This window comes from Dermacentor silvarum, chromosome 6 (genome assembly GCF_013339745.2).
Source record: "Dermacentor silvarum isolate Dsil-2018 chromosome 6, BIME_Dsil_1.4, whole genome shotgun sequence".
Classification (NCBI taxonomy): domain Eukaryota; kingdom Metazoa; phylum Arthropoda; class Arachnida; order Ixodida; family Ixodidae; genus Dermacentor; species Dermacentor silvarum.
The window spans coordinates 35161536-35175668 of NC_051159.1; positions in this window are offsets into that span (position 1 = coordinate 35161536).

Consider the following 14133-nt stretch of genomic DNA (forward strand, 5'->3'; position numbering starts at 1 on the left):
TTCGGACTGAGCGCTAGTCTGCAAGCAACCTCGTTGCATGTTACACCGATGAATGAGTATATAGCCACTTAAAAACGATGTTTTAACTGATGCGGCGCAGTGGGGTAGTTGTTTAACTCCACGTAATGCACGCTGAATGCACGGCTCAAGAGGCAACCCGCGTTGTAATAGTTGTCGCACAGCTTTGCTGCCTGTAAGGAAACAGGCCCCGAATGGTAGGATTTACCTTTCGCAATCCTTCACCAATGGCCACAATTTCAGATACCGTATAGAGGACATTACGCAGGTCAAGTCAGATCAGATCACCCATGAGACCTTGAGAACCGGGATCGTACGATGCATTGCACTAGCTCCTTTCTTGGGCCGACATAAAAAAAGTGGCGGTTTCGCCCGAAAGACGCAGCATCGATTGAGATAGCAAATTAGTAGAGAGCTATACGAAGCAAGGATAGTACTTTAATGAGCCGTATAAAGTTGTAAACATTCGCTCACTAACAAAATAGACAAGCACGGTGTCACGCGCGAACCGGTAAACATGAAGACATCTCGCTCGACGACCACAGAAACTCGCTGTGAAAGCGCGCCAGCAGCAGCGGGCAAGTTGACCTTCGCGCTGTCTCTCGTCTCGCTTCAACGCGAACTAAACGTCGAAAACACAGCACATGCGAAGCTACCGGCACTCGGCGCATGCACTTTGTCCCCATCACAGATCGCTTTGAAGATGAGGCCCGCGCGGGCGCGCATTTCGCCCACGTCGCATGCAGATCGCTTTCAATATACGGTGCCCGTGCGGCCACGCTGTGAGCAGCAGCCGACGGAGCAGAACGCACCCCCCTCCCTTTCCGTCGCCTCGTCCCCATGCCTCGCACGCGAAAGAATGCGCGCTTCCGGCCTGCCTTCCTCCCTCGCGTGCGCTACATCGAGCCGCGATTGCCGGCTCACCCTCGTCCGCTTTCACTCGCACACACAGCGAACGGCGCGCGACGACGATTTTATCGCCGTTGGACTTTATTGACCCTTTTCGCGGCGATCCCGCGGGCACTGCCATGTTTGATCACGTGGTGACGCGTCCATTGCTTGCCTCAACTGCCTCCGTTGCCTCCTTGTTTACAATGGATGTGTATGACGCCGGTGCGGCTTAGCAAACCTCTGTTTCGGGAGATCTTGTAGATGGTGACTGGGTGGACGACACAAAGCTTTGGCCACAGCTTCAGAGAACATGCAAAAGCGTTTTCGGGGCTGATTAAGCTACTTCCAAACGACGCGAGCAGCGTATACGGTGTTTGCTCTAAAAGCGGCGCTAAATATGAATTCCAAACTTTCCGCTCATGAAATGAATCAGTATTAGTGTGTTTTGCACTTCGTTTATTATTTGGCAAATATTTTGAAGCAGCAGCTTATCATATTTCTGACTCGGTAAATTTTCTCGGTGCGGTCACTATCTAATTATTTTCTGCCTAATCGCTCGCGGTTGTGCTCAGTTTCGTTAGGTTTGTTCTTGCTGCGCACAAGGCTTGAAACGTTGCTGTTCTGTACACTGTAATACCTTGTAGCAAATATGTATTATCCCTAGTAACTCGCTTACTCTCGTGGACCGTCACGAACGTTAAGCATCGAGCATTCGTGCGTTATCGGTCTAGTCTGTAGTCCGTCATTTATTGTGCGTATAAAGTGCAGATATAATCAATGTGCGCCCATTCACTTATTCTTTACACATTCGCGAATGAATGGGCGTTAAGTTTCGGTGCCGGTTAGGGTAGATGGGTGTAGATACTGTGCGTGAAACGTACTATGACAGGAAGCGGCGCTACTCCCTTTATCATTGTTTAACGAGCGGTACTCACTCTTGCCGACGTATTGGGGCTAAAGCCCTTTCTTTGAAGGTTAGCGATAGAACGCTGGAGGATGAGCAAATTTGTGTATCCTCGAGGAAAGCCATACATTTTGAAGTGCCAGAAACACGTACGGACAGTTGCATCAGCGGTCCGCGAACTTGTCCCCATATATTCATTACATTCCTTAATACGCCAGTCACTATTTTGGCAGCCAACTACTGCACGCGTCTTCAATCCACATGATTCAAACCAGCAGGACTGGAGTACAGTGCGTTAGTGAAAACTCAGTTGCATTTCCGATAGCTAATCGCACAGAAGCAAGGTAGAAGCGGTAATCGTTTCGTATTCGTGCGCTGTTGCTCAGGCAACGTATGGCGCGCCACCGTAAGCGCTATCTCGTTTCTCTAGAACAAACTGCTCCGCGAAAAGGGTCAATACGGAACCTCACGGCGACGGCGACACCGACGGCAGAAATGCTCTTGGAGTGTCCATATGATAGCTATCGCAATAAAATTGTGGGGTTTTAGGTGCGAAAATCGCAATCTGATTATGAGGCACGTCGTAGCAGGGGACTGCGGAATAATTTCGACCACCTGGGGTTCTTTAACGTGCACCTAAATCTAAGAACACGGGGGTTTTCGCATTTCGCTCCCATTGAAATGCGGCCACCAGGGCCGGGATTCGAGCAACCACGGCAGGTTTGCCGACGTAACCGCCCAAGTGTATAAACGGAGATGATGATGCTACCCGTTATGGTGGCGTATTGGCTTCGGCATTGCTCTGCTAAGCCCGAGGGCACGGGATCAAATACCGGCCCCGGCGGCACAGTTCGGTGGGGGTGAAATGCCAAAATAACCATGTACCGTACATTGCGGTAGAGGTCATCGCAGTAGACACAGCAACGATGAAATCCGAAGAGCCAGTGACGCGAGAGAGGCAGCGCGTTCATTATATGCACTCATGACGTGGCTTTGAGAGGTCATCGCAGTAGACACAGCAACGATGAAATCCGAAGAGCGAGTGACGCGAGAGAGGCAGCGCGTTCATTATATGCACTCGTGACGTGGCGTTGAGAGTCCATCGCAGTAGACATTGCAACGATGAAATCCGTAGAGCAAGTGACGCGAGAGGGGCAGCGCGTTCATTATATGCACTCGTGACGTGGCGTTGAGAGTCCATCGCAGTAGAAACAGCAACGATGAAATCCGAAGATCAAGTGACGCAAGAGAGGCAGCGCGTTCATTATATGCACTCATGATGTGGCGTTGAGAGGTCATCGCAGTAGACACAGCAACGATGAAATCCGAAGAGCAAGTGACGCGCGAGAGGCAGCGCGTTCATTATATGCACTCATGACGTGGCGTTGAGAGTCCATCGCAGTAGACACAGCAACGATGAAATCCGAAGAGCAAGTGACGCGAGAGAGGCAGCGCGTTCATTATATGCACTCATGACGTGGCGTTGAGAGGTCATCGCAGTAGACACAGCAACGATGAAATCCGATGAGCAAGTGACGCGAGAGAGACAGCGCGTTCATTATATGCACTCATGACGTGGCTTTGAGAGGTCATCGCAGTAGACACAGCAACGATGAAATCCGAAGAGCGAGTGACGCGAGAGAGGCAGCGCGTTCATTATATGCACTCGTGACGTGGCGTTGAGAGTCCATCGCAGTAGACATTGCAACGATGAAATCCGTAGAGCAAGTGACGCGAGAGGGGCAGCGCGTTCATTATATGCACTCTTGACGTGGCGTTGAGAGTCCATCGCAGTAGAAACAGCAACGATGAAATCCGAAGATCAAGTGACGCAAGAGAGGCAGCGCGTTCATTATATGCACTCATGATGTGGCGTTGAGAGGTCATCGCAGTAGACACAGCAACGATGAAATCCGAAGATCAAGTGACGCGAGAGAGACAGCGCGTTCATTATATGCACTCGTGACGTGGCGTTGAGAGGTCATCGCAGTAGACACAGCAACGATGAAATCCGATGAGCAAGTGACGCGAGAGAGACAGCGCGTTCATTATATGCACTCATGACGTGGCTTTGAGAGGTCATCGCAGTAGACGCAGCAACGATGAAATCCGAAGAGCGAGTGACGCGAGAGAGGCAGCGCGTTCATTATATGCACTCGTGACGTGGCGTTGAGAGTCCATCGCAGTAGACACAGCAACGATGAAATCCGAAGATCAAGTGACGCGAGAGAGACAGCGCGTTCATTATATGCACTCATGACGTGGCGTTGAGAGGTCATCGCAGTAGACACAGCAACGATGAAATCCGATGAGCAAGTGACGCGAGAGAGACAGCGCGTTCATTATATGCACTCATGACGTGGCTTTGAGAGGTCATCGCAGTAGACACAGCAACGATGAAATCCGAAGAGCGAGTGACGCGAGAGAGGCAGCGCGTTCATTATATGCACTCGTGACGTGGCGTTGAGAGTCCATCGCAGTAGACATTGCAACGATGAAATCCGAAGAGCAAGTGACGCGAGAGGGGCAGCGCGTTCATTATTGCTCTCATGACGTGGCGTTGAGAGTCCATCGCAGTAGACACAGCAACGATGAAATCCGAAGATCAAGTGACGCGCGAGAAGCAGCGCGTTCATTATATGCACTCATGACATGGCGTTGAGAGTCCATCTTAGTAGACAGAGCCACGTTGAAATCCGAAGAGCAAGTGACGCGAGAGAGGCAGCGCGTTCATTATATGCACTCGTGACGTGGCGTTGAGAGTCCGTCGCAGTAGACACAGCAACGATGAAATCCGAAGAGCCAGTGACGCGAGAGAGGCAGCGCGTTCATTATATGCACTCATGACGTGGCTTTGAGAGGTCATCGCAGTAGACACAGCAACGATGAAATCCGAAGAGCGAGTGACGCGAGAGAGGCAGCGCGTTCATTATATGCACTCATGACGTGGCGTTGAGAGGTCATCGCAGTAGACACAGCAACGATGAAATCCGAAGAGCGAGTGACGCGAGAGAGGCAGCGCGTTCATTATATGCACTCATGACGTGGCGTTGAGAGGTCATCGCAGTAGACACAGCAACGATGAAATCCGAAGAGCCAGTGACGCGAGAGAGGCAGCGCGTTCATTATATGCACTCGTGACGTGGCGTTGAGAGTCCGTCGCAGTAGACACAGCAACGATGAAATCCGAAGAGCAAGTGACGCAAGAGAGGCAGCGCGTTCATTATATGCACTCATGACGTGGCGTTGAGAGGTCATCGCAGTAGACACAGCAACGATGAAATCCGAAGAGCAAGTGACGCAAGAGAGGCAGCGCGTTCATTATATGCACTCATGACGTGGCGTTGAGAGGTCATCGCAGTAGACATTGCAACGATGAAATCCGTAGAGCAAGTGACGCGAGAGGGGCAGCGCGTTCATTATATGCACTCGTGACGTGGCGTTGAGAGTCCATCGCAGTAGAAACAGCAACGATGAAATCCGAAGATCAAGTGACGCGCGAGAAGCCGCGCGTTCATTATATGCACTCGTGACGTGGCGTTGAGAGTCCATCGCAGTAGACATTGCAACGATGAAATCCGAAGAGCAAGTGACGCAAGAGAGGCAGCGCGTTCATTATATGCACTCATGACGTGGCGTTGAGAGGTCATCGCAGTAGACACAGCAACGATGAAATCCGAAGAGCAAGTGACGCGCGAGAAGCAGCGCGTTCATTATATGCACTCATGACGTAGCTTTGAGAGGTCATCGCAGTAGACACAGCAACGATGAAATCTGAAGAGCGAGTGACGCGAGAGAGGCAGCACGTTCATTATATGCACTCGTGACGTGGCGTTGAGAGTCCATCGCAGTAGACATTGCAACGATGAAATCCGTAGAGCAAGTGATGCGAGAGGGGCAGTGCGTTTATTATATGCACTCGTGACGTGGCGTTGAGAGTCCATCGCAGTAGACATTGCAACGATGAAATCCGAAGAGCAAGTGACGCGAGAGGGGCAGCGCGTTCATTATTGCTCTCATGACGTGGCGTTGAGAGTCCATCGCAGTAGAAACAGCAACGATGAAATCCGAAGATCAAGTGACGCGCGAGAAGCCGCGCGTTCATTATATGCACTCGTGACGTGGCGTTGAGAGTCCATCGCAGTAGACATTGCAACGATGAAATCCGAAGAGCAAGTGACGCGAGAGAGGCAGCGCGTTCATTATTGCTCTCATGACGTGGCGTTGAGAGTCCATCGCAGTAGACACAGCAACGATGAAATCCGAAGATCAAGTGACGCGCGAGAAGCAGCGCGTTCATTATATGCACTCATGACATGGCGTTGAGAGTCCATCTTAGTAGACAGAGCCACGTTGAAATCCGAAGAGCAAGTGACGCGAGAGAGGCAGCGCGTTCATTATATGCACTCGTGACGTGGCAATAAGAGTCCATCGCAGTAGACACAGCAACGATGAAATCCGAAAAGCAAGTGACGCGAGACAGGCGGCGCCTTCAACGTATGCACTCATGACGTGGCGTTGAAAGTCCATCGCAGTAGACGCAGCAAAGCACCACCCGGAATTATACACCATCGGATTCAGCTCGTCACCGGGAACCTGAAGATACCAAATTCTGAGGTGGGTGGCCGTATTACGAGATTTTACGGCTGAAAACTACCTCGCGCCTGCTGCCTGCTATTCCCGCCATTGCTCCGAGCTGCCTCGAGCCGCCTCACGAGACCCAGGGTCTGGGCGCTCGCGCCCAAGAGGCAATAATCGTCAACGATGGATGATGAGCAGGATGAGGAAGTCACCCGACGGGAGGACGACGTAGACAACGGATGGAAAGAAGTTAGATGCAGGAAACGTGGAAAGGAGGGGAGGCAGCATATCCGTGCTAGCCCTAGCCCTACCCGAACGCCAAGAAGGCATGGCGCGCAACCTATATCCAAGATAAACAGGGCCAGCAGAATGCCAAGACTGCCTACAGGAGACTACAAGATAGTCATGAGGCCAAGAGGAGGACTGCAGATATCCCAGCTAAGCTTAACGGAGCTACACAAAGCTGTGTACGAAGCAGCCGAGATCCGTTATGAAGAACGAGATATGGACACGATCTGCCCGAATAACTTCCAGAACATCTTGGTCGTCAGCACTGCAAATCAAGAGCATGCAGACAAATACCAAGGGATCAAGCACATCAAGGCCAATGACAAGGTGTATGAGGTGAGAGCTTACGAGACGGCACCGGAAATCACCGCTAAAGGAGTAGTCAGAGGTGTCCCCCTGAAAGAAACCCCGCGAGATATCATCGCGGCAGTTATCACACCCAGAAATCCTACGGCGATCGCAGCTAAACGTCTCGGAAAGACCACGACGGTCATAGTCCTTTTCGACGGCTACAAAGTTCCGTCATACGTCCTATACCGAGGAGTGCTCACGCGATGTTCTCTATACAGAAAGCAAATGGACTTTTGCAGATAGTGCAACAGACTTGGACACAGGAGCGACGTATGCCCGAGGCCAAACGACAAACTATGTGCTGGATGTGGAACGCCCAACCCAAGTGAGGACCACAAATGTCAGCCAAGATGTCAGCTATGTGGTATGGATCATCCCACGGCCGACAAAGCCTGTCAGGCCAAGTTCAAAAAGCCCTACATCGTCAAGCAACGCCAATGGCTCCAACAAATGCAGCAGCAACAGCAGGAAGAGCATCTCCCCACCACCGGGCCGACCGATCGCGGCAGATCCAGATCCAGGAGGAGGGCAACGCCTGGGTCCAGATCCCGATCTGGGTCCCGCACGACGCTAAGAGGTTAGACCCCCCAGTCTACCGGACGGAACGTGAGAGGAGGCCGGAGTCCATCGCGCTCCAGATCCCGGTCCAGACCAAGGGGCGGCCACGGCCATCGAGGCGATGCGCCACTCGCGGTGAGCTGGTCAGACGCGGTTAAAGGGATGCGCACCAGGTCTTCGGGGGAGACTGCACATTATCTCAATGAAATTGCCGAGATCAAAAAAGAAAACGCTCAGCTTAGAGAATTAATATCGCAACTCACTAGAAAAATTCAAAGCCTTAAAAGCTGTACTGAAAGAACTGCCAGTCAGACACGTTCCTCGGGCCTGGAGAGACCCGAGGAAACCCCAGATAATCGAATGAATGGAAGAGGACAGCACCCCTCCACCACTGAAAAAAAAGCTCAGGAGTCTAGTGACAAAACCGCTACGCAAAATTCAAACCTGAATCAAACATTCTCCGAAATACAGAAGGCAGTTAAAGAACAGGCAGAGGCAACCAACAACCTTTCGCTTGCAATCTCCATGATGATGAATAGACTAGATAAACTCGAGGCTAACGTCGCCAGTCTCAACCCTAGGCATCTCCGACGCCTCCATCCAACACCCTGGCGATCAGCACCGTGGGCAATTCACAATTACCGCAGAGCACCACAACAGCGGCTGTCCCAACTAATGTCATGAGACCTGCCTCCTTCCATCCCCCTCCCTCCTCAATACCCAAATCAAAATAGGGGCGTACAGGAAAAAGTATTAATACCGAAACCAAAATAGGAAAGTACAGGAAAAAAGATTTAATTATTTGGCAGTGGAATTGTAGGAGCTATGAGGGGAAGAGAGCAGTACTGCAACAACACCTTAGGAACAAAACCAAACCAGATATTCTAATTCTGCAGGAAACGCACGGTTTAGCTAAGCTATCGGGATATAAGGCGATCCGCCCCACGACCGGGGATAATAGAACACTAACCATCCTGGTAAGGAAGGGATTCGTAGCAATCCGCCACGGCACCCAGATCACAGAAATCGCGCACATACTCGTAGAACTTCCCCCTAGAAGAAAAAAAACTTCCGAGCACGTTTATCCTAAATTTGTATAGCAATCCTGCGCACATACGACAACGCTTCCTTTCTCTCTTTAAGAAGGCAGTAATAGCGGGAGCCAACCCCCTCGTCATTCGAGGAGACTTTAATGCCCCACACAGCGCATGGGGATACGGATGCACACGAGCCAAAGGCAAAATGCTATGGCAGGATATTTAAGAAACTGATTTAACTGTCATCACCGACCCTGACTACCCCACGCGTATAGGGACTGGTCTCGCGAGGGACACAACTCCAGATTTAACATTAGTTCGCAACGCAGGGACCGCCAAATGGAAAAACACATTTGAAGATTTGGGGAGCGATCATCGTATAGTAGAAACCAAAATTGAAGAGGCGGTGGACGCAGTACTCAATAAACGACAGGTTAGATGGACGGACTGGGATAAGTTTCAAAAAATCAGAGATGCCAAAAAACAAGCTTCCATAAAGAATATTGCGCAATGGGTCAAGAACGTTATACAAGACGTCAACGAGGCTACGCAAACGATTACATCAGATCCCCCCATAGAAAAGATTGATAGCCGTCTCGCGCACATGTGTGAGGCCAAACAATCACTACAGAACAGATGGTAGGGGTAGAGGCACAATAGGAGCTTGCGCAAGTGTATAGCCAAGCTCAACAAGCAGATTGAAGAACATTGTCAGCCGCTAAGCAAGCAACAATGGAACGAGGTTTGCAATGCTTTGGATGGGCAAATGCACGCAGGTCAGACATGGCGCATGCTCAAACACCTGCTCGACCCAGATAACACCAAATCGGAACATACGCAAACCTTGCGTAAGCTGATGCACCAGTACAAAGGCAGCGAGGAGGACTTTATCGCCGAAGCTAGCAACATATATATCCCCATAAACCCCGTCATAGAGCACTGGCAATATACCGGAGACACAAACGAGCTCCTAGATGAGGAGTTCACCATAGCTGAAATTCTGGCAGCGCTACAGAAGCTAAACACCAAATCCGCACCAGGACCCGACGGGATCACCAACAGAACTCTCTGGAACCTAGACGATCAAGCAATAGAGAACATCACGTAATATATAAACGAATGTTGGGCCGAAGGCGTCATCCCAGCACAATGGAAATATGCTAAAGTAATCCTTATCCCCAAGCCCGGAAAACAACCCGATCTGTCGAACTTACGCCCCATATCACTCACTTCCTGCGCTGGAAAGCTGATGGAACACGCTTTATTCAATAGAATCAATAACTATCTTGAGGAGAAGGAAATTTAAACAGGCTCCATGCTGGGGTTCCGCTCCCAGCTATCCACACAGGACGCCGTGCTGCAAATTAAACAGCAGATCCTAGACAATAAAACAAGATAGACTAGGGTGATACTAGGATTAGACCTCAAAAAAGCCTTCGACGCAGCGCATGCAGCTATATTAAATCAGATAAGCCAATTAAGCTTAGGTTCGAGAGCATATAATTATGTCAAGGACTTCCTAACGGACAGAACGGTATCCCTTGTAGTGGGAGAACTCCAATCTGAGGAGAAACACATGGGTAACGCTGGCACCCCGCAGAGTTCAGTCATATCGCCCATGCTGTTCAATCTAATAATGATAGGACTCCCGCAACGGCTCAACTATGCACATGGAATACATCACTCCTTGTATGCAGATGATATTACCATCTGGGTGTCTGAAGGTAGCGACGGAGAGATAGAGCAGAGACTACAGGAGGCCGTCGACACGATCGAGGAGTATCTCGAAGGTACTGGGCTCTAGTGCTCGCCGGACAAATCCGAACTCCTCCTCTATCGACCCACGCTCAAAGGCAGACCACCCAAGGGCTACAACCGCAACCGAGCCTACGGAGAAATCCAAATTCGCACCAAAAACGGCAGGACTATCCCCATAGTGGAACATATTAGAATCCTAGGACTCATAATCGAATCCAAGGGCACTAACGGAGAAACCGTTAAGAGGCTAGTAACTAAAGTCACCAACGCAATAAGGCTAATCAAGAGAGTCACAAACGAACACCAGGGAATGAAAGAAGCTAACTTCGTCGGACATATATTCCTTCGCCATAAGTCACATTATATACGTGGCGGCATGCATACCTCAATTGGTATTCAGCCGAAAAAGCTAAGATTAACGCAATCATACGAAAGGCGTACAAGCAAGTTCTAGGCCTTCCAGATAGCACCAGCACCAAGCGACTACTTAAACTGGGTGTACACAACACGTTAGAGGAGCTGATCGAGGCTCAACACATTGCTCAGTTGGAGAGACTAGCCGGTTCGCGCACGGGTAGGAGTATCCTCAGCAAATTAGGGATAACCAATCACAATCAACAAGGATGTAAAGTGTCGGTTCCCAAGGTAATCAGGCAAAAGATCCAGGCCCCCATTCTGCCTAAAAATATGCACCCCGACATTGATAAGGGAAGGAGGGAGAGCAGAGCTAAAGCTCTACTCAAGGCATACGGTAGAGACAAGGAGGCGTTGTTTGTGGAGGCAGCTGAGTACCCGAGTCACAAATCCTACGTCGCAGTAGTAATAAACTCCGACCACGAGTGCATAAGCGCATGCTCGATACGCTCTAATAACAGTGAAATTGCAGAAGAAGTAGCTATCGCTCAGGCATTAATTTCCCCCAAATATAGATACGTCATCAGCGACTCGCAGTCAGCCATCAGAAACTATGCGCGACGAAGAATATCGCCCGAGGCCGCTAACATACTCCACGGGAAAGCACAGTTAATATCATCAGAGGAATTCGAAGACAGATACATCATTTGGTTCCCAGCCCACACCTCAAGTGAGTCCCTCGCTCCCAACCTCAACGAGGAAGCCCACCGCGTCGCGCGAGGTCTCATTTACCGCGCTCGCGAAGAAGCTTCCCCCGAAGGAACGGGAGGGAAGACCTGGAAGGAGAAGGCCAGAATGTTCAGATTCTGCGACGTCACCCGCTTCTAACAAAAGTCGAGGTGCATATTCCCACCTCCTAGCTCTAAATTAGACAGATCTCAGGCGGTTGACTGGAGGCGACTTCAAACTAGAACCTTCCCCAACCCGGTGCACCTACATCAAATCTACCCCGAACTATACCCAGATGACTTGTGCAAATTATGTAGAACAGAACACGCCACCTTAGAACACATTCTATGGGATTGCGCACATGTTCAGGATGAATATGCAGTCTCCCCAGAACAGCTTGGGGCGCGGTGGAAAGCCGCGATGATCAGCTCAGATCTGCAAGATCAACTATGGGCCATCCAGCGAGCTCGAGAGGCGGCCGGGAGACAGGGTCTCTCTACCGCCCCTGGCGCGGCCTAGGCCCAGGCCTCAATCCGCTGGTCTAAATAAAGTTGTTTCACTCACTCACTAGTCACAGCAACGATGAAATCCGAAGAGCGAGTGACGCGAGAGAGGCAGCGCGTTCATTATATGCACTCGCGACGTGGCGTTGAGAGTCCATCGCAGTAGACACAGCAACGATGAGATCTGAAGAGCGAGTGACGCGCGAGAAGCAGCGCGTTCACTATTGCTCTTATGACGTGGCGTTGAGAGTCCATCGCAGTAGACACAGCAACGATGAAATCAGAAGAGCGAGTGACGCGAGAGAGGCAGCGCGTTCATTATATGCACTCATGACGTGGCGTTGAGAGGTCATCGCTGTAGACACAGCAACGATGAAATCCGAAGAGCAAGTGACGCGCGAGAAGCAGCGCGTTCACTATTGCTCATATGACGTGGCGTTCAGAGTCCATCGCAGTAGACACAGCAACGATGAAATCTGAAGATCAAGTGACGCGAGAGTGGCAGCGCATTCATTATATGCACTCGTGAGGTGGCGTTGAGAGTACTTCGCAGTAGACACAGCAACGATTAAATCCGAAGTTGAAGTGACGCGCGAGAAGCAGCGCGTTCATTATATGCACTCATGACGTGGCGTTGAGAGTCCATCTCAGTAGACACAGCAACGATGAAAACCGAAGAGCAAGTGACGCGAGAGAGCCAGCGCGTTCATTATATGCACTCACGACGTGGCGTTGAAAGTCCATCGCAGTAGACACAGCAACGATGAAATCCGAAGAGCGAGTGACGCGAGAGAGACAGCGCGTTCATTATATGCACTCGTGACGTGGCGTTGAGAGTCCATCGCAGTAGACACAGCAACGATGAAATCCGAAGAGCAAGTGACGCGGGAGAGGCAGCGCGTTCATTATATGCACTCATGACGTGGCGTTGAGAGTCCATCGCAGTAGACACAGCAACGATGAAAACCGAAGAGCAAGTGACGCGAGAGATGCAGCGCGTTCATTATATGCACTCATGACGTAGCGTTGAGAGTCCATCGCAGTAGACATTGCAACGATGAAATCCGAAGAGCAAGTGACGCGAGAGAGGCAGCGCGTTCATTATTTCACTCGTGACGTGGCGTTGAAAGTCCATCGCAGTAGACACAGCAACGATGAAATCCGAAGATCAAGTGACGCGAGAGAGGCAGCGCGTTCATTATATGCACTCATGACGTGGCGTTGAGAGTCCATCGCAGTACACACCGAAACGATGAATTCGGAAGAGCAAGTGACGCGCGAGGGGCAGCGCGTTCATTATATGCACTCATGACGTGGCGTTGAGAGTCCATCGCAGTAGATATTGCAACGATGAAATCCGAAGAGCAAGTGACGCGAAGGGGCAGCGCGTTCATTATTGCTCTCATGACGTGGCGTTGAGAGTCCATCGCAGAAGAAACAGCAACGATGAAATCCGAAAATCAAGTGACGCACGAGAAGCCGCGCGTTCATTATATGCACTCATGAAGTGGCGTTGAGAGTCCATCGCAGTAGACACAGCAACGATGAAATCCGAAGAGCGAGTGACGCGTGAGTGCCAGCGCGTTCATTATATGCACTCATGACGTGGCGTTGAGAGGCCATCGCAGTAGACACAGCAACGATGAAATCCGAAGAGCAAGTGACGCAAGACAGGCAGCGCGTTCATTATATTCACTCATGACATGGCGTTGAGAGGTCATCGCCGTAGACACAGCAACGATGAAATCCGAAGAGCAAGCGACGCGCGAGAAGCAGCGCGTTCATTATATGCATTCATGACGTGGCGTTGAGAGTCCATCGCAGTAGACATTGCAACGATGAAATCCGAAGAGCAAGTGACGCGAGAGAGGCAGCGAGTTCATTATTGCTCTCATGACGTAGCGTTGAGAGTCCATCGCAGTAGACACAGCAACGATGAAATCCGAAGTTGAAGTGACGCGCGAGAAGCAGCGCGTTCATTATATGCACTGATGACGTGGCGTTGAGAGTCCATCTCAGTAGACACAGCAACGATGAAAACCGAAGAGCAAGTGACACGAGAGAGGCAGCGCGTTCATTATATGCACTCGTGACGTGGCATTGAGAGTCCATCGCAGTAGACACAGCAACGATGAAATCTGAAGAGCAAGTGACGCGAGAC